Source organism: Trachypithecus francoisi, unplaced genomic scaffold, assembly GCF_009764315.1.
Source record: "Trachypithecus francoisi isolate TF-2019V2 unplaced genomic scaffold, Tfra_2.0 Lachesis_group15, whole genome shotgun sequence".
Lineage (NCBI taxonomy): Eukaryota > Metazoa > Chordata > Mammalia > Primates > Cercopithecidae > Trachypithecus > Trachypithecus francoisi.
The window spans coordinates 7,400,423-7,425,449 of record NW_022681460.1 but is presented as its reverse complement, the minus strand read 5'-3'; the positions used below and the strand labels follow the sequence as shown (position 1 = coordinate 7,425,449).

General features: G+C 38.3%; 1 protein-coding gene and 1 pseudogene across 2 annotated transcripts in view; both read left to right on the top strand.

The window, feature by feature from the left end:
• The window catches only part of PACRG (parkin coregulated), a 582,476-nt gene that overhangs the window by 330,343 nt on the left and 227,106 nt on the right, over positions 1-25,027 (top strand). The gene's annotated exons all lie outside the window — the stretch shown is intronic.
• LOC117098127 lies at positions 14,558-14,643 on the top strand (annotated as a pseudogene).

The window sequence follows — 25,027 nt, the reverse complement described above, 5'->3', positions numbered from 1 at the left end:
ACCTTTTTCTCAGTCAGAGCTGCTCCAGGCACTTTTACCCCCTGGATCCAGGCCCAACTGCCCATGGCTTCGAGAGATGAGGGGCCCCTGCTTCTCTCACCCCAAGTTCCACCTCAGCTTCCACTCCAGGATGGACAGCTTCCCAAAATGATTGACAGGACACTTAGCTAGCCTTCTAGGTTGGGGAACCCCACCCCCACCGGCTCAGGTGAGCTCTTCCCACGTGGTTTCATCAGAACAAGAACAAACTAGCTCAACATAGGGTCATCTCCCAGAGTCTGGATTATTTAATCTTATCCATGGTCACCTGCCATTCATTGGAATGTATCATGATCAAAATGCTAGATTTCCACAGTTCTGCTCTTACTGCTTGCATCAATCAACTCTGAAATTCTCCCTCAGATCTTTGAGGTCTCCATAGAGATCTGTAACTGACCACACCACATTTCCACCAAGACAGACAGAGTGAAACCAAACCAAAGGACGGTGCTACCTGATGTGAAAGTAACATGGAGAGAAAAGAGACCCTGAAAAGGAACCTATTAAATATCAGCTTGCTTCCCTCATCCACAGCTGCAGGAAGGGAGGCTCTTTAAAGGCTGTCAGGGAGGGTGTAGTGTCCTGAGCCACATTAAAACCTTTTCCAAAAGTAGTTTCTTCTCTCAGGTGGGTCACATTTTTGAGTACATTAAATTCTACTTGAACTGCTACATTTCTAAAGGATGGTATGTAGTTTTCTCTGATAAACAAGAAAGGCCCAGAATATTCTCCACAGGAACTGTGTGTTCTTTTCCTCTGGCAGAATAGCAACAATGTTTGGACGTATATTCTTTTGTTTTTTTCTTTATTTAATCAATGCTTCATGTTGGAATCACTGCCTTCTCAGGGGTCTCTCCCTCAGAGCCCAATGGAAGACACTGACAGGCAGAAAAGGAATTGCTGAGTAATATTTTGATTATGCTGTCTGCAATTAAAGCATACCACACTGGAGTTTTGCAGGCCAAGGTGAAGTGATTTTCAACTTTGTTTGATCTGTATTTTGAAGATACATGAATGAGTTAAGAGAGGAGTGAGGTGATTAAATTTACAGTACACACATGCTAGAGGTCATCTGCTGATAAGTGAAAACGTTATCAAGAGCTCAGTAAACATGATTTGCCAGGGAAAATTAACTAGATATGAATTTGATGATTTAGGGTTCTGGAAGCAATGACAGTTTATCTTGTTTGATGTCACTGTGTGGCTTTCAGTGCTTCTGCTACTCGATACTGATCCTGAGTCTAACTGCTCCTTCCTTCTCAATCTGTTGATGTCACTAAAAGCCAGACTTTTCTCAGGAAGAAATGCTGATTTCTTATGTAAGGTCATGCACAGTTCCAGCACAGTGTGAAAAATAATATGTGCATAAAGAAACTCTTTCAGGGGGAATTCCAGAAGCAGGCTAGTGGATCTAGAAATGGGTTGATGTATATAACTGACATAACATGTAACATCTCTGTGTATTTTATTTTCACACCGTACCCAGTAAAATTTTGACTGTATCCAGGGGCAAAAATTAACCTCACCATTACCAGCAAGCAGACTAGAAGTTTTTTTTTTTTTTTTTTTTTAAATTCTAACTAATATCTATGAAAACAAAGCAAAATGTATAAACTCACTGTGAGGCAGTGAGCTAGAATTAGCCGCCCTTGTATTTCTGGAACCTGGGTTGATTTCAACAAATTAGAAGGCTGATAATACTGAAAGGAGAAATTGACACATTTGGTGGCTCTGGGCTTTCTAATATGATAACAAACAAGGATTCACCATTTTTTTCTCCTACTGCTGCTTGGTTCAAACCCCCAAGTTCTGGAATAACCCACACAGTGGATCTCGGACACCTGTTTCACTGATGTTGTTTTCTGGTACAACTACTGCTGCTCCTTTTTCCCTCCCACCTTTCTGATTTCCATCTTGAATTAGTTGGGGTCAGAAACTCCAAAATCATACTGACATAAAGTGCTCAGGGTTGATGATGGAGCATTGATTGCTGGGAGCAGCAGCAAAACCTCGTAGGGGAGGATGAGAAAACAGCAGCCTTCTTACTTGTCTGGATCGGGGATTGCAGATTCACATTTACCCCATCCAGTAAGGAAAAGATAAATCCTTCTCAATCCATCAGAGCAATACCAGGAGGCAGTGTCTGGAATCTCCACATATGAAATTCAGAAGGGGATTCTTCCAAAATAGCGGTCAAGAGGGCAGAGAGGGGCCAAGAGCAACCGGCAAACTCTGTCTGAGAATCTCTCTCCTCAATAAAAGCGAGAACATTATCAACACTGCAGCCACAGGGGGCCATGGGAAAAATCTCTACACACAGGGAAGCAAGTATTGTGCACAAGCAGAGAAAAAGAATACCTCAACAGCATTTGGCATAAGAACCAGAAGAAACTTGTAGAAACTTGTTCAACATCCTCAGGATTCAGGAAGACGTAGCCTCTGAGAAACAGAAGCAGAAATCCAGAAGAGGAGATTAGACTCAAATAAATAGAAGTCCATTTTGAACAGGACAAGGCAAACTGAAAATGCTGTAGTAGAACTAAAATCTCCACAGAAGTATAGAGAATAATCAACTGCACAAGATCAATTATAAATGCAACCTCAAGGAGCTCTCTCAGAAAAGACAAGTGTATAAAAATAAGGCCAGAAAAGATATTAAGCTGGAGGACATAGGACGCGAAAGAGTTAAAAGTTATGTGTTGCCAAGAGGAACTATCAGAGCAACAGTAACAGCAACCATAATGGCAGAGGTGATTCAAAGGATGTTCTGGGAGGGAAAATTATCTCTTATTATGCGGGTAAAAAATATTCACGGCAACCTAAAGAGCATCAGTGAAAACAGACTCAGGTGGACGCACAATTTGCCAAAAAGTTTAAATTATAACATAAAGAAAAATCCTTCAAACGTCTGGAAAGGGGAAAAAGCTGTACACCAAGAAATAATACTAACTGAGGCTAAGATTTTTTGCAAGAGTAAATTCCAGACAACAGAGCACTTTTTAGAGAATTGGGGGAGAAACATCTTGGGCATGGTTTTACCCTGGTCATGTGAATAAAAACACTATGGACGCAATGACTCCAGTACCCCTCTGTCCTCCATCCAGAAGGTGACTGGGGATGTGCTCCAGCTCACAGCAAGTAAAGCACAGTGAGAGTCCCCAAGTGAGGACAGTGTAGTGTGAAAAGCAGTCAGCTCTAAACCTAGAGTTATGTCTAAATAGTGGATGGAAAAGAGTTTCAAAGCCATATGAAGTGTTGAATCATAATTTTGCAGTAATGACTCTTTAAAATTCCAAGAAAACTGGAGTCTAAACCCTCAAAGTCAATGCAGAAGATAGAGGTAGTTAAACAGAGTCTGTCTATCAAAAGGACAAAAGCTGAGTAGACAGCAAGGAAAGGCTATGAACCAAAAGCACAAAATAGGATGAAGAACGTAACACCCAATAATAGATTAGCTACGAAAATTATCTTTAAAACTGAAAAAACAAAATCTGTACGTAAACGCTCTAAAACACAAAATAATACTTAAATATGTTCAAAGATATATTGGAATAAATAAAAAAGAAAGCAGTAGTGATTTTAATTTTAGAAAAGTCAAATTCAATGTAAAGAGTTTTCAAGTGTATAAAGAGGATCAATTTATAATGATTAAAATATTCACAATAAAAGTTTAATAGTCATGGCCCTCTGTGTACTGCAAACTATGACATCACATTTAAGAAAGAATCAGCTGCTGCTACTCATCGTTTTCACCCCTGGAAGGAAGGTAGACTTCTTGACTGAGAGCTAAAAAGGCCTGTCCTTCCTCCACTGCCTGACTTTTGACTTTAAGATCTAGGGTCTTTACCAACCCCAAGTGAACAGCCTGCCCTCTAAAGCACTGCTTCCAAGCCTTCGGTGTGCATCTGCGGACCTTGTAAAATGCAGGCTCCAGATCAGTAGATGCGAACGGACCTGAGATGCTGCATTTCTAACGAGCCCGTGGTCGATGCTGATGCCCTGGGCTGAGGCAAAGCCTGCCAGGGCACAGAGGATGCTTGGATGCCCCAGGCCCTACCAAAGAGTCCTGGACACAAGAGCCAGGTGTGGGACATGGGTGGGAGGGGAAGAGATGAACGATAATTTTCTCCCTTGTATGTGGCATCAGGAGATGCTGCATTGTTCATAATGTGCATGATTAGAGAAACACAACTTTAAGATTTTAGGCCTTAAGTGTAACCATTAATGGATTAAAATAGATGGTATGTCATATGAAATATAAGTGAAAGAAAAAACACTTTCAGTAAGGCAATCTTTTTTTAAAGACAGCGAAGGTAACTTTAAAAATAATAAAAATACAACAAGAGGACAAAAGGAAAACCAAATAATCTGTTGTTTTCACAAAGGATTGGGAGAAATAATTCACTAGTCACAGGGAAAAAGTCTTGATTTGGAAACTCCTTTGAAAGACTGGTTTTAGCAGGGACTGCCAGTCACCTCATATTGATTAGAATTTAACTCCCCTCCACAATCTTCCCCCCTAATTTATGATCACATAAATACTTTTCACTGCAAGTCCCACATCTGCTATGATTACTTTTCTTATACAACTTGTTTTTCTCGGCATTGATAATTGCCTCTCATTTTGCATGCTTGATTTTTATATACTTCCTAATTTTCTTCAAGTATTACAAAGTCTATCAAAAAAATATTATTTTCCAAATGTTCGGAACATTAAATAACCCAGATTTATCTGATTTCATCGGAAATTAATTTTATTTCCCTTTCTGGAGACATTCACTCCTCCACCCTCCATCCATCCATCTGCTCCAGTCTGGACCACGTGTTATCTTGGCCTGACACTTCCTGTTACTCCTCTTTTAAGTTCAACCTCTTTCCTTAGCTCTTTGTCTTGTTTTCCTCATCATTGTTACAGTGCACATCCCCTAGTAATTTCCTGGAAGCATATGAAAGGTATATTTTTTAGTTCTTGCATATCTGAAAATTCTATCATCAAACTTGATTATGAGTTTGCTTTGTTGAAAACACTTTTCATTCATAACAGGGAGGTCATGTCTCCATCGCCTCCAGAGTCTTGTGTTGCTTTGAAAATCTTGATGCATCTGAATTTTTAGTCATTTGCCTGTGACCTACTGGTCTCCAATCTCTGAACATTTTTGAATCTTTATCTCTGGTGATATGAAATTTTATGTGGATATACTTTGATGTGTTTTTTAAATCAATTTTCCTAGGAAATTTCAATTTAGAGACCTATGTCTTTCCGCACTAAAAATTTTTTATGTGTTAGTTCTTTTTTTTTTTTTTTTTTGAGACGGAGTCTCGCTCTGTCGCCCAGGCTGGAGTGCAGTGGCCGGATCTCAGCTCACTGCAAGCTCTGCCTCCCGGGTTTACGCCATTCTCCTGCCTCAGAGAGTTGCCTCCTCCCAAGGAGCTGGGACTACAAGCGCCTGCCACCTCGCCCGGCTAGTTTTTTGTATTTTTTAGTAGAGACGGGGTTTCACCGTGTTAGCCAGGATGGTCTCGATCTCCTGACCTCGTGATCCACCTGTCTCAGCCTCCCAAAGTGCTGGGATTACAGGCTTGAGCCACCGTGCCCGGCCTTATGTGTTACTTCTTTAACAGTATCTTCTCTCTGTCTTCTCTTGGTTTTCTGATGTAATTCCAGCCAGTCATCTATAATGCCTCCCAGTGGATTCTCTTAGTTCTTTGTCTTTCTGTTCATATTTCCCTACTCTGTCTCTTAGTTCTATTTCCTGGGAAATGTCCTTGACTCTATCTTCCAAAATTGTGAATATTTCACTTTAGTTATTTTAACTTTCCTTTCCTCTGACAGTTCCTTTTTATACTATTTGATTCTTTTATGTTTATTCTCTTATCTCTCTGTGAATATTTATTATAGATTTGTAGGGCTTTTCTTTGTTTGGGGTGGGGGGTATCTAGCAGTTTCTTTTTGGCTTCCTGACTTACTATTTTTTTGATTTATTCAGTAAAAGTAAATTTTCCCTTTGCTAGCATTTCAGACTTTCTTTTTCCTGCCTATAGATCAACAGGTAATATACTGGCTAAGAGCATAGCCTGGAATCAGACTCACTAATTGACCAACAAGGCAGTACCTCTATGAGTCTGCAAGAATCTCAGCATTACTGGGCTTGCAGTGCCCCCAATGCAGATACAGCTTAGACAACAATACCCAAGTCTTTTCAAATATCTGAAAAGCCTTCCAAAGCAGGATAGGTACAAATAAGCCCAGACTATGAAGACTACAATACCTAACTTTTCAATGCTCACACATTAAGGATCAAGACTATCCAGGAAAACATGACCTCACCAAAAAAAAAAAAAGTTAGATACCAGGTACCAATCCTGCAGAAATAGAGATATGTGATTTTTCAGACAAGGAATTCAAAATAGCTGTGTTGAGGAAATCCAAAGATATTCAAGATGACCCAGAGAAGAAATTTAGGATTCTATTAGATAAATTTAACAAAGAGATCAAAATAAAAAGAACCAAGCAGAAATTTTGGAGTTGAAAAATGCAATGACATACTGAAGAATGCATCAGAATCTTTTAATATCAGAATTGATCATGTCAAAGAAAGAATTAGTGAGCTTGAAGACAAGATACTGGAAAATACATAGTCAGAAGAGACAAAAGAGAATGTAAAATAATGAAGCACACTTACAGGATCTAGAAAATAGCCCCAAAGGAGAAAATCTAAGAGTTATTGGCCTTAAAAAGAAGGTAGAGAAAGAGATGGGGTAGAAAGTTTATGCAAAGGGATAATAACAGAGAACTCCCCAAATCTAGAGAAAGATATTAATATCCAAGTACAAGAAGGTTATAAAACACCAATCAGATTTAAGCCAAAGAAGACTACCTCAAGACATTTAATAATTAAACTCCCAAAGGTTAAAGATAAAGAAAGGATCCTAAAAGCAGCAAGAGAAAATAAACAAATAACATTCAGTGGAGCCCTAATACATCTGGCGGCAGATTATTCAGTAGAAATCTTACAAGCCATGACATACTTACAGTGTTGAAGGAAAAAACTTGTAACCTGGAATATATCTAGCAAAATTATCCTTCAAACATGAGTGAGAAATAAAGACTTTCCCAGAAAAACAGAAGCTGAGGGATTTCATCAACACCAGACCTGTACTACAAGAAATGACAGAGGGAGTACTTCAACAAAAAAATTAGCCAGGCGTGGTCGTGGGTGCCTGTAGTCCCAGCTACTTGGGAGGCTGAGGCAGGAGAATGGCATGAACCCAGGAGGTAGAGCTTGCAATGAGCCAAAATCATGCCACTGCATTCTAGCCTGGGCAACAGAGTGAAGACTCCGTCTCAGAAAAAAAAAAAAAAAAAAAGACACAGAGTGGCTGGATGGATTAGAAAACAAACAAACAAACAAAACCCCACAAGACCCAGTGATCTGTTGCCTACAGAAAACACACTTCACCTATGAAGACACACGTAGACTGAAAATAAAGAAACGGAAAAAGGTATTCCATGCCAATGGAAACCATAAAGGAGCAGAAATTGCTATACCTATATCGGACAAAATAGATTTCAAGTTATAAACTATAAGAAAAGACAAAGAAGGTAACTATATAATGATAAAGGGGTCAATTCAGCAAGAGGATATAACAATTATAAATATTTAAGCATCCAACACTGGAGCACCCAGATATGTAAAGCAAATATTATTAGAGCTAAAGAGAGAGACAGACTACAGTACAATATGGACACTTCAACACCCCACTTTCTGCATTGGACAGATCTTCCAGACAGAAAATCAACAAAGAAACATTGACTTAATCTGCACGATAGTCCAACTGAATCTAGTAGATATTTACAGAGCATTTCATCCAATGGCTTCAGAGTATACATTCTTTTCCTCAGCATATGAATCATTCTCAAGGATAGACCATATGTTAGGTCACAAAACAACTCTTAAAACATTCAAAAAAATTCAAATAATATCAAGCATCTTCTTGAACTACAACAGACTAAAACTAGAAATCAATAAAAAGAACTTTGGAAATTATACAAATGCATGGAAATTAAGCAATATGCTCCTGAATGACGTATGGATGACTAAAGAAATTAAGAAGGAAATTGAACATTTTCTTGAAACAAATGATAATGGATACACAACATACCAGAACCTATGAGATACAGCAAAAACATGACTAAGAGGGAAATGGATAGCTGTAAGTGGCTACATCAAAGAAGAAAAGCTTCAATTAAATAACCTAACAATGCATCTTAAAGAACTAGAAAAGAGTAAACCAAACCCAAAATTAACAGGAGAAAAGAAATAATAAAGACCAGATCTAAGTTAGAAAAAAAGAAAGACTCAAATAAATAAAATCAGAGATAAAAAAGGAAACGTTACAACTGATACCTCTGAAATTCAAAAGGATCATTAGTGGGTACTATAAGCAACTATATGCCACTAAATTGGAAAACCTAGAAGAAATTGATAAATTCATAAACACATAAAAACCTACCTAGGTTGAGCCATAAAGAAATCCAAAACTCAAATAGACCAATAACAAGTAACATAGACAAAGCATAATAAAAAGTCTCCCAGCAAAGAAAATCCCAGGACTCAATGGCTTCACTCTTGAATTCTACTAGATACTTAAAGAAGAACTAATACCAATCCTATTCAAACTATTCCCAAAAAGATAGAGGAGAAGAGAATACTTCCAAGCTCATTCTACAAGGCCAGCATTATCCTGATACCAAAACCAGACAAAGACACACTAAAAAAAAAAAGAAAGAAAGAAAACCCAGGCTAATATCACTAACAAATATTGATGGAAAATCCTCAACAAAATACTAACTGAATTCAACAACACATTAAAAAGATCATTCAAAATGACCGAGTGAGATTTATCCCAGGGATGCAAGGATGTTACAATACATGCAAAGCAATCAAAGTTATACAACATGTCAACATCATCAACATATGAATGAAACACAAAAAGCATATGATCCTTACAATTAATGCTGAAAAATAAAAACAAATGTTTAACGTCCCTTCATAATGAAAACCCCTCAAAAAACTGTCTATCAAAGGAATATACCTCAACATAATAAAAGCTATGTATGACAGACTCACAGCTAGTATCACACTGAATGGAGAAAAACTGAAAGCCTTTCCTCCTAAGATCAGAAACAAGACAGAGTACCCACTTTCACCACTGTTATTTAATGTAGTACTGGAAGTCTTAACTAGGGCAATCAGACAAGAGAAAGAGATAAAGGGGATCCAAATGGGGAAAGAAGAAGTCAAATTATCCTTGTTTGCAGATGATATCATCTTATATTTTGAAAAACCTAGACTCCACCAAAAAACTACTAGACCTGATAAACAAATTCAGCAAAGTAGCAGGATACGAAATCAGCAAACAAAAATCATTAGCACTTCTATATGCCAACAGTGAACAAACTGAAAAATTTTACAAAGAAGTCCCATTTACAATAGCCACAGATAAAACTAAGTACCTAAGAATTAACTTAACCAAAGAAGTGAAAGATCTCTACAATAAAAACTAAAAACATTGATGCAAGAAATTGAAGAGGACACCAAAAAATGGAAAGATATTTTATGTTCATGAATTGGAAAAATCGATGTTGTTAAAATGTCCATACTAGCCAAAGCAATCTACAGATTCAATGCAATCTCTATAAAAATGCCAATGACATTCTTCACAGAAAGAGAAAAAAATTTTTTAATTTTATATGGAACCACAAAAGACCCAGAACTACCAAAGCTATCCTAAGCAAAAAGAATAAAGCTGGAGGAATCACATTATCTGACTTCAAATTGTACTACAGTAACCATACAGCATGCTGTATGGCATAAAAAACAGAAGCACAGACCAGTGGAATAGAATAGAGAAGAGAGAAGCCAGAAATAAGTCCATACATCTACAGTGAACTTATTTTTTACAAAAGTGCCAAGAACATACACTAGGAAAAGAAAATCTCTTCAATAAATGATGCTGGGAAACCTGAATATCCATATGCACAAGAGTGAAACTAGACCCCCATTTCTCACCATATACAAAAATCAAATCAAAATAGATTAAAAACTTAAATCTAAGACCTCAAACTATGAAACTACTACAAGAAAACATTGGGGAAAATCTCCAGAACATTGGTCTGGGCAAAAATTTCTTGAACAATACCCTATAAGCACAGGCAACCAAAGCAAAAATGGACAAATGGGATCACATCAAGTGATAAACCTTTTGCATAGAAAGGAAACAATCAACAAAGTGAAGAGACATCTCACAGAATGGGAGAAAATAATTGCACACTATCCATCTGACAAGGGATTAACAGCTAAAATATATAAGGAGCTCAAACAACTGTATATGAAAAAAAATCTAATAATCCAATTTTAAAATAAGCAAAAGATCTGACTAGACATTTCTCAAAAGAAGACATACAAATGGTGAATAGGCATATGAAAAGGTGATCGACATAACTGATCATTAGATAAATGCAAATCAAAACTACAATGAGATATCTTATCACGGTTGAAATGGCTTTTATCCAAAACGAGGACAATAACAAATGTTGGTGAGGTAAAGGCAACCCTCATATGCTGTTGGTGAGAATGTACATTAGTACAACCACTATGGAAGACAATTTGGAGGTTCCTCAAAAAAACTAGAAGAGAGCTACCATGCAATCCAGCAAGCCTGCTCCTAGGTATATACTCAAAAGAAAGGAAATCAGTATATCAAAGATATATCTGCACTCCCATGTTTATTGCAGCACTATTCACAGTAACGAGGACTTGGAAGCAACCTACGTGTCCATCAACAGATGAACGGGTAAGAAAAATATGGTGCATATACACAATGGAATGCTACTTAGTCATAAAAAAGAATGAGATCCTGTCATTTGCAACAACATAGATGGAACTGGAGGTCATTATGTAAAGTGAAATAAGCCAGGTGCAAAAAGACAAACTTCACATGTTCTTACTTATTTTGGGGTGCTTAAAATTAAAACAATTTAACTCATGGAGATAGAGAGTAGAAGGATGGTTACCAGATGTGAGGGGAGTAAGTGGGGATGGTTAGAGGTACAAAGAGTGGTTAGAAATAGTACGGCCTAGTATTTGCTAGCAAAACAGGGTGACTATAGTTGAAAATGATTTAATCATTCATTTCTAAATAACTAAAAGAGCATAATTGGATTATTAGTAACGCAAAGAATAAACGCTGGAAGTGATGAATACCTCATTTACCCTGATGTCATTATTACACATTGCAGGTCTGTAACAAAATACATATTGTAACCCATAAATATATGCACCTACTATGTACCTACAAAAAATAAAAGCAAAAATAAATTAAAATACATACCAAAAACAACCATACAATTAAAGGAACCAAAAACCAAATGTTGGTTGGTTCCTTGAAATTACTAATAACATTGATAAATATTTGGCAAACTTAGAATAAAAAAATGAATTAGCCAGATGTGGTGATGCTGCCTGTAATCCCAGCTACTATAGTGGGAGGCTGAAGTGGGAGGATCGCATGAGCCCAGGAGTTCAGTGTTACAGTGAGCTATGATTGGGCACTGCACTCCAACCTGGGTCACAGAGTGAGACCCTGTCTCAAAAAGTATATATATAAATACATTTAAAATGAGAGAAGACAGAAATAACCAATATCAGAAATAAAAAAGGAAATGTCACACAAATCCTACAGACATTGAAAACATCATGATAGGATATTAAGAACAACTTATCCCTAAAACTTTGAATTTTTCATGAAATGATCAAGGTGGAAAATATAACTTACCAAAACTGACACCGAAAAATAGAAAATAAGTTAAAATACAAACACTAATATAACAAATGAAGAAATTAAGTCAGTAATTAAAATTCCCCACACAACAATAACTCAAGGCTCTCATAGCTTCTTCACTGGTTAGTTGTACCAAATGGCTACAGAAAAAAATAATTATCATTTTGTACAAATTTTTCCAGACAATAAAACTGGAGAATACACACTACTTCAACTCATTTCATAAAGCTAGCATAACCTTGATACCAATATTCATGGATATTATAAGAAAGGAAACTTCCAGGACAGTCTCACTCATGAACATCAATGAAAATTTGTTAAACAATATAACTAACAAATAGAATCCATCAATATATAAAAAATGATAATACCTCATGACAAAGTTGGTTTTATTTCAGGAGTATAAGATTGGCTTAACACTAGAAAAATCAATCAAGCGAACTTACAACATTAATGAATTAAAAAATGATTAATAAATGGTGAAAAAACATTTGATAACATTTAACATTCATTCATGTTTTTAAAACAAACTGAGAATAGAAAGGAATTCCCTTAATCTGATACAGGGAATTTTATCAATCAGAATAAACTAGGTTACATTTCAATAACAACCAATCCCAAAAATCTTAGGGACTTAAAACAATAAATTACTTGAAACATTAAAAATATAGATTTCTGACCTGTGCAACCTGTCTGTTGCAGGTTAGCAGCAAAGTTCTGTTCATTGTCATTGCTTAGGGACCCAGCCTGATAGTTGTTACTGGTTCGATACCACAGGAAACAAGAGCTCAGAAGGTCTACCCTGGAAGGGGCACATATCACTTCTACTCACTATTCATTGGCCAGACATAGTCTAGGGCCCATCCAACCTTAACAGGGCCACAATGTGCAATCCTATAAGGGCATTATGAATACATTTTAGAGCCCCTGGATTCTGTTATGTTCCTCTGAAGAGTGTTGATTCTAATTCTGGCAGACAATTAATTGGACACAGACTCCAAATCTTATCTCCCCTGTGGTGGACAACAGCTGAAGTTCTTTCATTTTCAGTTTTGTCATCTTCTAGCTTTTGCTCACCCTCTGGGACGACTGGGAATCTCCCCATGTGTGTAATTCTTAGAGGTCAGCTAAGGCAGAGTTTACCTGCTTACACCCTCTGCGAGGCCCTCCCATCCAAGATCCCCTCTTCCAATTTTCTACCTGCTCTTCTAGCCCAGAACTCTCTCTCCAAGTCAGTTTACCTGCTTTCTGCTGCCCCAGGCCACACATCTTAACTCTTAGGAGAAAAGCTTTCAACTCACAAACCTTATCAGGTGCACTTCCAAATTTCAAGGGCAGATTCCCCTCTATAGTTGGCCTACTTGAAATTCTTTGGCATGACTTTCAAGGATTCCCACTATCTGGCTGAAAATTATGTTTTTGACTTTATTTCTTACTGTTTCCCTTCATACACCCTGCGCTCTAACCAAACCGATTGTGTGGTAGAACTTGCCTTGCACTTTTCTAATTCTGTGTCTTTGCTCATTTTTCAGAATGCCCAATCTCACATCCCCAGATGCCTAAACATTAAGTGACCTTCGAAGCCCAGCTCCAATATGAATTGTTCTGTAAAGCCGCTTCTGATTCTCCTCTCTACTCCCTACCCTCAACTCCCATCCTATCTCCACTCTGCCTTCCCTCCCCAACATAACTTTATAGCTCCTCTCTTATGTCACTTAGAACATAATGTTAGAAAGTAATACATCCCCATAGCATCTAATGTCCTGGCTAGTACACAAGAGATGCATCAAAATATTTGCAAGATTAATATAATAAGGTACATAACTGCTGTCTATACTGAAATCTGTATAGGTGCCATAATCAAAAGCATGAAGTGGCCATTTGGGCCTGCCACTGTACTATATATTCTATAAAAACTGTCGTGTAAGACTCTCTCATATGAAACAACAAATGAAGGGTATAATGATATAGTGCTTTCCATTTATCAGAAGAATTATTTAAGTGGTGAGAGTACGTTTCTGTTGATTCATCTACATTCCCTCATGTGATTCTATTATGAGCAGCAACATACTTTTGTGAAATGGCCTACTAGGAGGAGAGGTGACCCTGGTTGCAAAGAATTATGGAAATATCACTGATTTACAAATCGACGGACCATAACACGGTGGCTTCATTAGGAGAGCTCTAACAAGGTGAGGTCATCTGGCAGTAAAGGGCAGGCGTGCACAGACACAGTGGAAGAAACCTGAGCGAGAACATTTTACCAAGCAAAATACTCTGTTAAGGAACACCCAGTGGGGAAAAACACCACCAAGTAAGAATGAAATATGAGAATCCGTATCACAATACAAAAATTACTCTGAGACTTCTATTTACTAAGAAAGGAGCAAGTACACTTGTAATGCATTACCCTTTACTCATAATCTGATCATTTTACTTATCTTGACATTTTCCAAGTAAATTATTCTGAATGTGATCATAATTATTTTAAAAGTGATGATTTTTAATTTTGGAAAAACAAGTCTAATCTGTTTAAAAAATATTGAAAAGAGGTGTCTGACCTAGGATTCTTTTTTTTTTTAATTTAATTTATTTATTTATTTTTTATTATACTTTAAGTTCTAGGGTACATGTGCATGACGTTTATATCATGTATAACTCCCCAATGCAATCCCTCCTTCGGCAGCACATATACTAAAATTGGAACGATACAGAGAAGATTAGCATGGCCCCTGCGCAAGGATGACCTAGGATTCTTTTGGTTACCAGATACAGAAAGAAAGTGGTTTCAAATTGTCTTAGACAGTAAAGTTCGGCTGGTCACTCGCCAGAGGAAGGAATCGGCATCAGGCCTCGCCCTGTATGAACCGGGGAATGAGGAAGGGTGATCCAGCACCCATGACGGAGGCGGCAGAGACGGAGGGAATGGACAGCTTAGTTGTCCCTGCCAGCAAGGCACAGTACGTTAAAAGAGAGAACCAGCTAAATGCATTTACTGTCCCTTTTCCACTCTCAAATAAATAGATGAACAAACCAGTTCTATCACTCTTCTAACGTAATGTGATGTTGAGGGGCAAAAGCTCTGAAGTCAGACTCCCTAATCAAAATTCCAACTCTCCTGCATAACTGCTATCATACAAGTTAACTACCTGGAGACTCAGGGGCCTAACTTATAACATTGGGGCAATACGGCCGGGTGTGGTGGCTCACGCCTGTAATCCCAGCACTTTGGGAGGCCGAGGCGGGTGGATCGCCTCAGGTCAGAAGTTCAAAACCAGCCTGATCAACATGGTGAAACCCCGTCTCTACTAAAAATATACAAAAATTAGCCAGGCATAGTGGCGGGTGCCTGTAATCCCAGCTACTCGGGCGACTGAGGCAGGACAATTGCTTGAACCTGGGAGGCGGAGGTTGCAATGAGCTGAGATCGCGCCACTGCGCTCCAGTCTGGGCAACAAGAGCGAAACTTTGTCTCAAAAAAAAAAGGGAGGGGTGGACAATGACATCCAATGTATTGGACTATTTCAGTGATTAAATGAGCTAATACATAAGGTTATAAATGTTATCATTGTCATCGTTATCATTATCATCATCATTCTCTGCCTAAATTATGGCAACATTTTTTAGTCACCCGGGCTAGAGGCTCAGACTGAGAATCTTCACTTCTCCTCCCATGTGGGGGCTGAGCTGTAGTCAGAAATAGCACTACTGCAGGGCCCCCTTGCTCTTCAGAAGGTGCCATGGAACCCCACTCCATCACTATTAGTAGTGGCTTATTCCTTAAGCCACCAAAGCACAGGACACAGCAGGTGTCTCGACTGCCCGCTCAAAGTCCATGCTAGATTCTATGTTTGCTGTACATGTTTGAACATTTCTTGCCAGCACACGCCAAGTCTGCTGTACACTAGTATCCCTTGCCTGTGGGTATGCCAGGAGGGTGAGGAGCCTAAGCATGCTGAGTGCAGACTGGATCCCAGCTTGCTACTAACCAGCTGTGTGGGCTCAGGCCACCTAACTCTTTTAACTGTCCCAGGGCATTAGAAAACTGATTGCCCAGGGACATTGTAAGGAGTAATGAGATTATACAAATAGAACATTTAGCATGGTGCCAAATCAAGATGGCAATAAGAATACATTATTTTTATATTCTTGGTTTTCCTTCATGGTCATATCTCTGCAGACTTCTAAATTGGGGTCATCAAAAAAATTGACATATTTGAATTCTATAATATTTATCCAAGTTACAGTAAAAACTTTAGATGGAAACTGGACTGAGCCAAATGTAGATACATGAGGTATCCCACTCAGGGCTATACGGGCTGGTAGCAAATCATTAGTGCATATTACTTGGATACAGTTGTTCACAGAGTTTAAAACAAAAAAAAGAAAGAAAGAAAAAGCCTAATTTTTCAACCATTCCTGTATCTTCCCTACAAGGAAAACCATAGAGGCCTTGCCAGACGCTTTGCTGATACAGTTTATTTATAATCTCCTTTATGAGGAAGCATATTAGAATACATGAGGTTAGCTTGGCTGGCCTTATTCCAGAGAGCTCACTTTGACTCCTGGTAACAACTACTGTTTTCCTAGGAGCTCCTGAATCACCTGCTTAAATAATCAGTCCTAGAATCACACCAGTTATTGATGTCAGGTTTAGCAGTGTGTAGTTTTCAGACTCCTTCTTAGAAATTGGTCTGTTTGCCCATCTTGTATTTTGCGCACATCTCTTGTCTTCTTTTGTGAAGAGCCTGTGCACATTGTATCTTCCTTTACACTCCACTACTTCTACTGTCTGAACCCTGTGGAAACGTAGACACCTTTTCTCAACCAGAAGAGACGTAGCAGGCATTCTTAGAAGTAGTGGTACATAATGCAGCATTGTCTTGGTTTTTACTCTGAAAATGGTGCTAACTCCTTCCTTTGGTCACCCTTTCAGTTTTCACCCCAATCTTTGCAGATGAACTGAGACAGCAATTTAGGTACAGAGGAGCAAGGTGCTCCAAAGACACGAACCTGCCCCTCCTCTGACAGTGCCACGGTGCTGAAGGGTTTACTCTCAGTTGCTGTGAGACGTGCTCATACGTGTGTAAGCAAGTGCAGGCTCAACCTGGGCAACAAGGCTAAAAAGGAGTATGTTGGATGACATGATGCTTCAGGTTTCATTCTCTGTGTCTGGAATATGGGGAGTGTCAAATAGATCATGCTAGGGACTGCATCATGGAGACCATTTTGGTAACTGAATACTTTCATTTACTCAAACAAATAGCATTAATCATGTATCTACATTTAAAACTAAGTATGTCATGGAGAGAATGGCCAAACACTTTCACCAAATACTAAATTATATTCTACAGCCATGAAAGAATATATTTTGGTCTATTTCTATTGAAAAATTGAAAAAGAGTCAGCCACTTGTAATGGCAAAACTTTGGTGGAAAATCTGAGTTTTGCATAAAGATACTTAAATGGCATGCTATGGTATTTATATATTTTACATATTCTATATGTGTTGAGAGAAAAATCAATTTTTTTGTATGACATTTACTTCAAGTAGGAGAAACTTGAAAATAATGAATTAAAGAAAAAAAATTAATCCTTATTATAGGCTTACTTCATGTCGATAATAGCTGATCTAAATCGATCATACTTTAATTGCCTAGGAATATGATAAATCAGGCTGTGTCATATTTACTTATGTAGCAATTGAGCTCTGTTATGGAAGGAGAAAAATTTCTACCATTTTGAAATCTAAGTTTGGTTTGAAAATATATTTTGAATTCATTCTACTCTATAAAATAGAAAATTATATGGTTAGCACTCCTGAACTAGCAAAATTTATATCCATTGTAATCTAATTCAACTAATGCTATAATGGGCCCAAAACATCAAATATTAAATATTTTAACTTCAGAAAAATTAATAAAATTCTATAATAGACAAATTCATAAACACGAAAAGTAGATTATCAGGGACTAGAGCAGGGGCATGGGGAGTCTTTGCTTAATGGCTACAGTGTTGTGGGTGATGACAAATTTTTGGAAAAAGATAATGGTGAGACTTGCACAACATTGTAAATGTAATTAATTGCCACTAAATTGTACACTTAAAAAAGGTTAAAAGGCATGGTGGCTCATGCCTGTAAATCCCAACACTTTGGAAGGCCAAGGAGGGCAGATCACTTGAACCCAGAAGTTCGAGACTAGCTTGGGCAACATAATGAGACCCCATCTCTACAAATATAAACAAATTAGCCAGGTGTGGTGGTGCGTGCCTGTAGTTCCAGCTGCTCAGGAGGCTGAGGTGACAGGGTCGCTTATGCCCAGGTGGATTAGGCTACAGTGAGCTGTGATCACACCACTGCACTCCAGGTAGGGTGACAGAGTAAACCCTGTCTCAGAAAAAAAAGTAGGGGGAGTAAATGCCATATTTTGTGTTATATATATTTTACCCACTAAATGAAATAAGATATTAAAATACGTAAGAATGATTAAAAAAAAAAAAAACAACTAACATGCCTGCCCTCAGCACTATAATCCTATATTTTCTTTTAGAAAGTCTAGCCTCCGTCATGTGACCAGAAAAGGAGAGATAAATACTAGAAAGCAAACACAAATTTAACAGTATTTTTGGTACTATCATTACATATAAAATCCAATTTAATTCACTAAAAAACAATTAGATCCAGTAAGGGAATTAAATAAGCCCGTTAACAAAGTAAGTATACAAAAGTCATATACTTTTTTTTTAATTTAATTTTTTTATTATTATTATACTTTAAGTTCTAGGGTACATGTGCATAACGTGCAGGTTTGTTACATATGTATACTTGTGCCATGTTGGTGTGCTGCACCCATCAACTCGTCAGCACCCATCAATTCATCATTTATATCAGGTATAACTCCCAATGCAATCCCTCCCCCTTCCCCTCTCCCCATGATAGGCCCCGGTGTGTGATGTTCCCCTTCCCGTGTCCAAGTGATCTCATTGTTCAGTTCCCACCTATGAGTGAGAACATGCGGTGTTTGGTTTTCTGTTCTTGTGATAGTTTGCTAAGAATGATGGTTTCCAGCTGCATCCATGTCCCTACAAAGGACGCAAACTCATCCTTTTTTATGGCTGCATAGTATTCCATGGTGTATATATGCCACATTTTCTTAATCCAGTCTGTCACAGATGGACATTGGGTTGATTCCAAGTCTTTGCTATTGTGAATAGTGCCGCAATAAACATACGTGTGCATGTGTCTTTATCGCAGCATGATTTATAATCCTTTGGGTATATACCCAGTAGTGGGATGGCTGGGTCATATGGTACATCTAGTTCTAGATCCTTGAGGAATTGCCATACTGTTTTCCATAATGGTTGAACTAGTTTACAATCCCACCAACAGTGTAAAAGTGTTCCTATTTCTCCACATCCTCTCCAGCACCTGTTGTTTCCTGACTTTTTAATGATTGCCATTCTAACTGGTGTGAGATGGTATCTCATTGTGGTTTTGATTTGCATTCCTCTGATGGCTAGTGATGATGAGCATTTTTTCATGTGTCTGTTGGCTGTGTGAATGTCTTCTTTTGAGAAATGTCTGTTCATATCCTTTGCCCACTTTTTGATGGGGTTGTTTGTTTTTTTCTTGTATATTTGTTGCACTTTTATGTGTATATTATCAATAACCTTTAGAAAGAATGTTGGGATTAAATAATTTTACACAAATAACAACAAAATACAGAATTTCTTTGAGTATATCTAACAAAATTATGCAGGATCTATATGAAAAAATATTGTAAAACATTTCCGGGGAACTTAAAGACAAGAAAATTGAAGAGATATCATGTTCCTAATGGAAAGATTCAGTAGTAAAGATGGCAATTGTCTGCCAAATTATTCTCTAATTTTACCAAAGGGCCAAGCACATTTTCAATTTCACCTAATTATCTTAAAGTTTGTCTCAAAAAATAAAGGGTTAAAAATAATCAGGAGAATATTGAGAAAGAAAAATGAGAAAGGGATTGAATTCTGATATATTAAAACACAAAGTTATAATCATGAAGAATAATATGTAATAACAAAAGAAAAATATGCAGAGTATGTTGATAACTTTTTAGAAAGCAGTTTTTTAAAGTGCTTATCTTTTAGTGGAACAAAATCTTGTGCCTACATATGCCTGTGGAAAAGATATTCCCTTCTGTTAGCGTCTCAGTACACAAGTTTCTAGTATTTATTCGGTTTACATTCTATTTTATAAAATGAGGTCAGAGTGCAAATATGCTTTATAATCTTCTTCTTTACTCACGTGTATCTTAAACATTTTCCTGTTTGAAGCTATTTTTTCTATCAGATGACTAATAATTTTATAATTTTTCATTGTGCAGATATACTATAGTTTACTTAAACAATTCATTGTTCTTGGAACATTTAGATTGTTTCTAATTATCAATAATACTGGACTTAGCATTCTTTCCTACAATGCTTTGGGCACATTTGCCTAAATCCTTGGACTAACAACCCGGAAGTGAAACTGCTGGGTTAGCCGTTGTATGCATTTGTATGGCTTTTAGGTTTATTGCCAAACTGCTCCATAGAAAGGTTGGAATAGTTTATAACATGGTGTCTGTGAGGGCACCTCTTTTCTTTTCTCAAACCTGTTTCTGCACTGACAGTGTTACATTTTCAACAACTTTGTGTTAACATGATATTAAAAATTATGGAGTCGTGTTTTGTTAAATTGCCAATCAAGTTTGTGAAAGGAAAAATATCTTGGGCCCCCAAAATCACTCAGGAAAAGTCAGGCTGGAAACTGCTTAGGGCAAACCTGCCTCCCATTCTATCAAAGTCACCCCTCTGCTCACTGAGATAGATGCAGATCGGATTTGCCTTCTTCGGAGAGGCTAATCTGAAACTTCGTGTCTCACCTCTCTGTGACCTGGAAGCTCCCTCCCCGCTTATGCTTCCAGTCTTCCTGCTTTTGCTTTCAGTTGTCCCGCGTTTCCAGACCGAACCAATGTACTTCTTACATATATTGATTGATGTCTCATGTCTCCCTAAAATGTATAAAACCAAATGTGTCCCGACCACCTTGGCACATGTCGTCAGGACGTCCTGAGGCTGTGTCACGGGCGCGTCCTCAGCCTTGGCAAAATAAACTTCCTAAATTAACTGAGACTTGTCTCAAATTTTCTGGGTTTCACAAGTTGAATATTCTAGAATAGTAAATGTTCATTTTTATGTATTAATTTGTGCATTGTCTGTTTATGTGCCTTGCCCATTTTTTTATTGGAAGATTCAATCCTTTATTGGGTTGTGATAGCTGTTTGTATATTATGGCTATTAACATTTAAAGCATATGTCAAAAATATATTTTAGAATTTTGTTTGCTTTTGCCTTTTGTTGGGTGTTTCTGGTTTTAAAAGAAGCAGCAGAAAAGGAAACCACAGTAGTAAATGATATCTAATAGTAGAAAAAGTCCTCACTTTGCAAAAAAATCATAAAATAGTGGATTTTATGCCTGAGAAAATTATACATGTAGCATATAACCATTTAAGATAAATAACTTTTACCACCATTGACTTTAAATTATTTTTTCCTTATTCTTCAGCAATTTCTCTATATCTGAAGCCTCTATCTTGTTTATATATACTTAAAGCCAGTAGGCAGTAAAATAGAAATCCAATTTTCTGAATAGAAAGTTTTCATTTGTTGATCTATAATGTCAGTAGACTCCTCACGTTAGAACCTTTTCAAAACCTTAAATCTTGAGTTCAAAGTCCTCGCTTATGTCTTGACAATAGCTTTCAGGCCCATCAACACAAGAATAAACACAACTCTTCTCTTTCAGGCTACAAAATCATATTCTCTTTATACCTGTTAGCATACTTTTTCAAAGGAAAAGAACTTTGTTTCCAAAAAAAAAAATCTTTTTACTTTAATTCCACTGTGACAGAACAAAAAGACTTCCGACTGCATGGTGTATCTTAATTCTCTGAGAATGAAGAAGAGAAATAGAGGAACTGAAGAGAAAGTGGGCAGTGTAAGAAATCCCTGTTGGATGAAGTTAAGAGGCTTTTAAATAGTGCATATCCTGGCTTTGTTTCACAGCCACTGCAGAAGTTTTAGAGCCATTACCTGTCCATTTAGAAGGACTTAGAGCTCCATTTTAGATGCCATTACACGTAACAGTTCAGGCATTTTACTTCTTGGTCATTGTCAATCCAATAACGTTTATCACAGCCATGTTAATTCAGTCAGGGTTTCCTAATAGCTAATATCTAATCTATTTCCTAAGAGTTAATATCATTATCCATTGTGAGAGAGATTATTAATGCATACCCAAATGATCAATTAGGCATAGATACAGACATAAACCTAATAAAAATTTAATGTTAGTGTTACTCATATATCTCATATATACATATGTGTGTGTGTTCATGTATGTGTGTGTGTGTATATATATATATATATAAATTTACTCCTTGATACCAGTATATTCTACAGGACAAAATTCTTCTCTCACATTAGCAGTAGATCAGCATACCCAGGCTGTTTTATTGCAAACTTCGGCGGGCACACACTGAAAGAACAACACTGGGATAAGCCAGCATCCAGTGACCACAGCGGTCACCAAAACCTTTTCGGCAATTACATTTAGGTAGTTATTGCTTTGTTACCTTCCATAGGCTCTCCTACTAATGACTTCATAGTGTCAACAGAACAGCTTTCTTGAAAACACAAAAACAAAACCTACGAAATGGAGTGAGGACTGTATGTGCTCTGTCATACATTTCTTTTAATATATACAAAAATGCAAACAACACACCCATGTGGTTCTGTTCTGTGTCTAATCCTTAGCTAGATGTGGCTCTGAGTCCTTTTAAAGAAGTGGGATGGGAGGGAGGGATGAATAAAGAGAAAATAAAGAAACCCAGGATCTCAAACATCTGATTCTGTTTGGTTGATAAGGCAAGGTGGGACCCAGGGATTCTTGAGCTTGGGAAAGGTCACTACAGCCTCACCCTCCTTTCGTATGCACCTCCATATTCCTTCCCAGCACTTCCAAACGATCCCAAGAAAGACACACTCCCAGTGACACATCCAGTCAGGGTATCTTTCTACTATCACAGGTTTTCAATCCCCCAGGGGAATCTCATGCATCCAAGCTGGAGCAGCCCCTGCAGTGAAAGAACTCCGTCCTGGGAAGCTAGTCCCTAGCGTGCTGCTTCCTCTCCTGGAAACTCTTCCTGTAAATGACATCTACTCAGCCCTGGGCTTTGTTCCTGCATCTGGGAGCCTTCCCTTAACCCTAGACTAGGCGAGGGACTTGACTGTCTGCTTAAACACCCTGTCCTTCTTATGTGTAATTGTCACATTTGTCATTCTTGTTTAATATCTTCTTCCTACGATTTTGTAAACCCCAAGAGATTGATAGTGTGCTTACCTCATTCGTTTCCATCTTTCCAATTCCTAAAACAGTGATGGGTATGTAATACGTGCACTGTCAATAGACATTTGGTGAGGCAAGCCTAAGTGAGTTAATATAGGTGAAGTGCTCAGTTTAATTCCTGGCACATGTTGGTGCTCACTGCATATTAGCTACAGATGCTGTGAATCATCCACAGATGTGTGCAGTCCTGAAGCCTAAACCTGTTGAGCATCGTTGGTAGACTTTTTGAAAGAATGTCAACCGCCCCCAATCCTCAGAACATTTCTGCCCTCCCAGTTCTCCTGGTAACCTGAGCTTGTCAGTAAGTAAGGCTCACTAACCTCTGCCATTCTAAAAAGGCAAAACAGCTTTTAGATTGGATAAGACCAGATAGTCTCTACTGCTGACCATGTAACACACTGCGTGCCTTCTTCCTCCTCACCTTCTCGTGGTGATCTGAAACCTTGCTCTTGAATATCTCATGACTCCAGCTCTTAGGCTAAATGATAGCATTCTAATTTTAGTTGTTTTTCAGCAGATATGTTTTGTCCTGCAGTGTGTCTAACTGCTGCTGTAATGAGCCATCGTGCTGCTGAGTTCTATGGTTATATTTAGGTTGGTGCCCTGAGTGAAGGCTGAGCCGTCTCTTTTCATTACATTTGTATTTACTTTCAAACTAAACAGAACAGAGTCTGGACTGGACCAGAAGTTGTAGGGGGCTCTGAAGTGTTTTCATGCCACAAACCCTAGTTCGTTGCTAGGGGGGATGAATCTGACCACATTTTTTTAAAAAACTTCCAAGTGATTCCAGAGGCAATGGCTGTGAAACCGCTAAATGATACCTTATATTCTGGGACTTTTAACAGAGGATTCGGTTTAGTTCAAACTAGCCAGGCATAAAGGAAGCACTTAGGATAAGTTTGAACTAGACCAAATCCTCAGTTATAAGTCTTGGAAGATAAGGTATCATTTAGCGGTTTTGCAGCTATTTCCTCTGGAATCACTAGAAAATTTTAAAAAATAAAGTGGGGACTGATTCATCCCTTTCAGCAACAAACTAGGGGCTGGGGTATAAAAACACTTCAGAGCACCTCACAACTTCTGCAGCCAATGGAAGGGGGTAGGGGGCTCTGAGCTCTTTTAGCAGGTGGTGAGATGATCAGATATGCTTGAGGGAGGTTAACCCAGCAGTACCTTGAAAGACAGGTTGGGGAAGTGGAGAAAGACAGAAAGAAAAGAGATCTGTACAAGATCAGGCCAGTGCTCCAGTGAAGGGGTCCCAAGGATCAGAACCAGAGGAATGGCAATAAGAATGGAGACCTAGAGGAGAGAAGGTGAGGATGGAGAGTGAGACCAGAGAGAGAAGGTGAGGATGGAGACTGGGACCAGGGGAGAGGAGGTGAGGCTGGAAATCAGGACCTGGGGAGAGGAGGTGAGGCTGGAGACCAGGACTAGAGGAGAGAAGGTGAGGATGGAGAGTGAGACCAGAGAGAGAAGGTGAGGATGGAGACTGGGACCAGGGGAGAGGAGGTGAGGCTGGAGATCAGGACCTGGGGAGAGGAGGTGAGGCTGGAGACCAGGACTAGAGGAGAGAAGGTGAGGATGGAGACCAGGACCAGAGAAGAAGTGAGGATGGAAACAGGGACTCAAAGACAGATGATGAAAATGGATTCTGGGACTGGAGGAGAGAAGATGAGAATAAAGACCAGGATCAAAAGAGAGAAGGTGAAG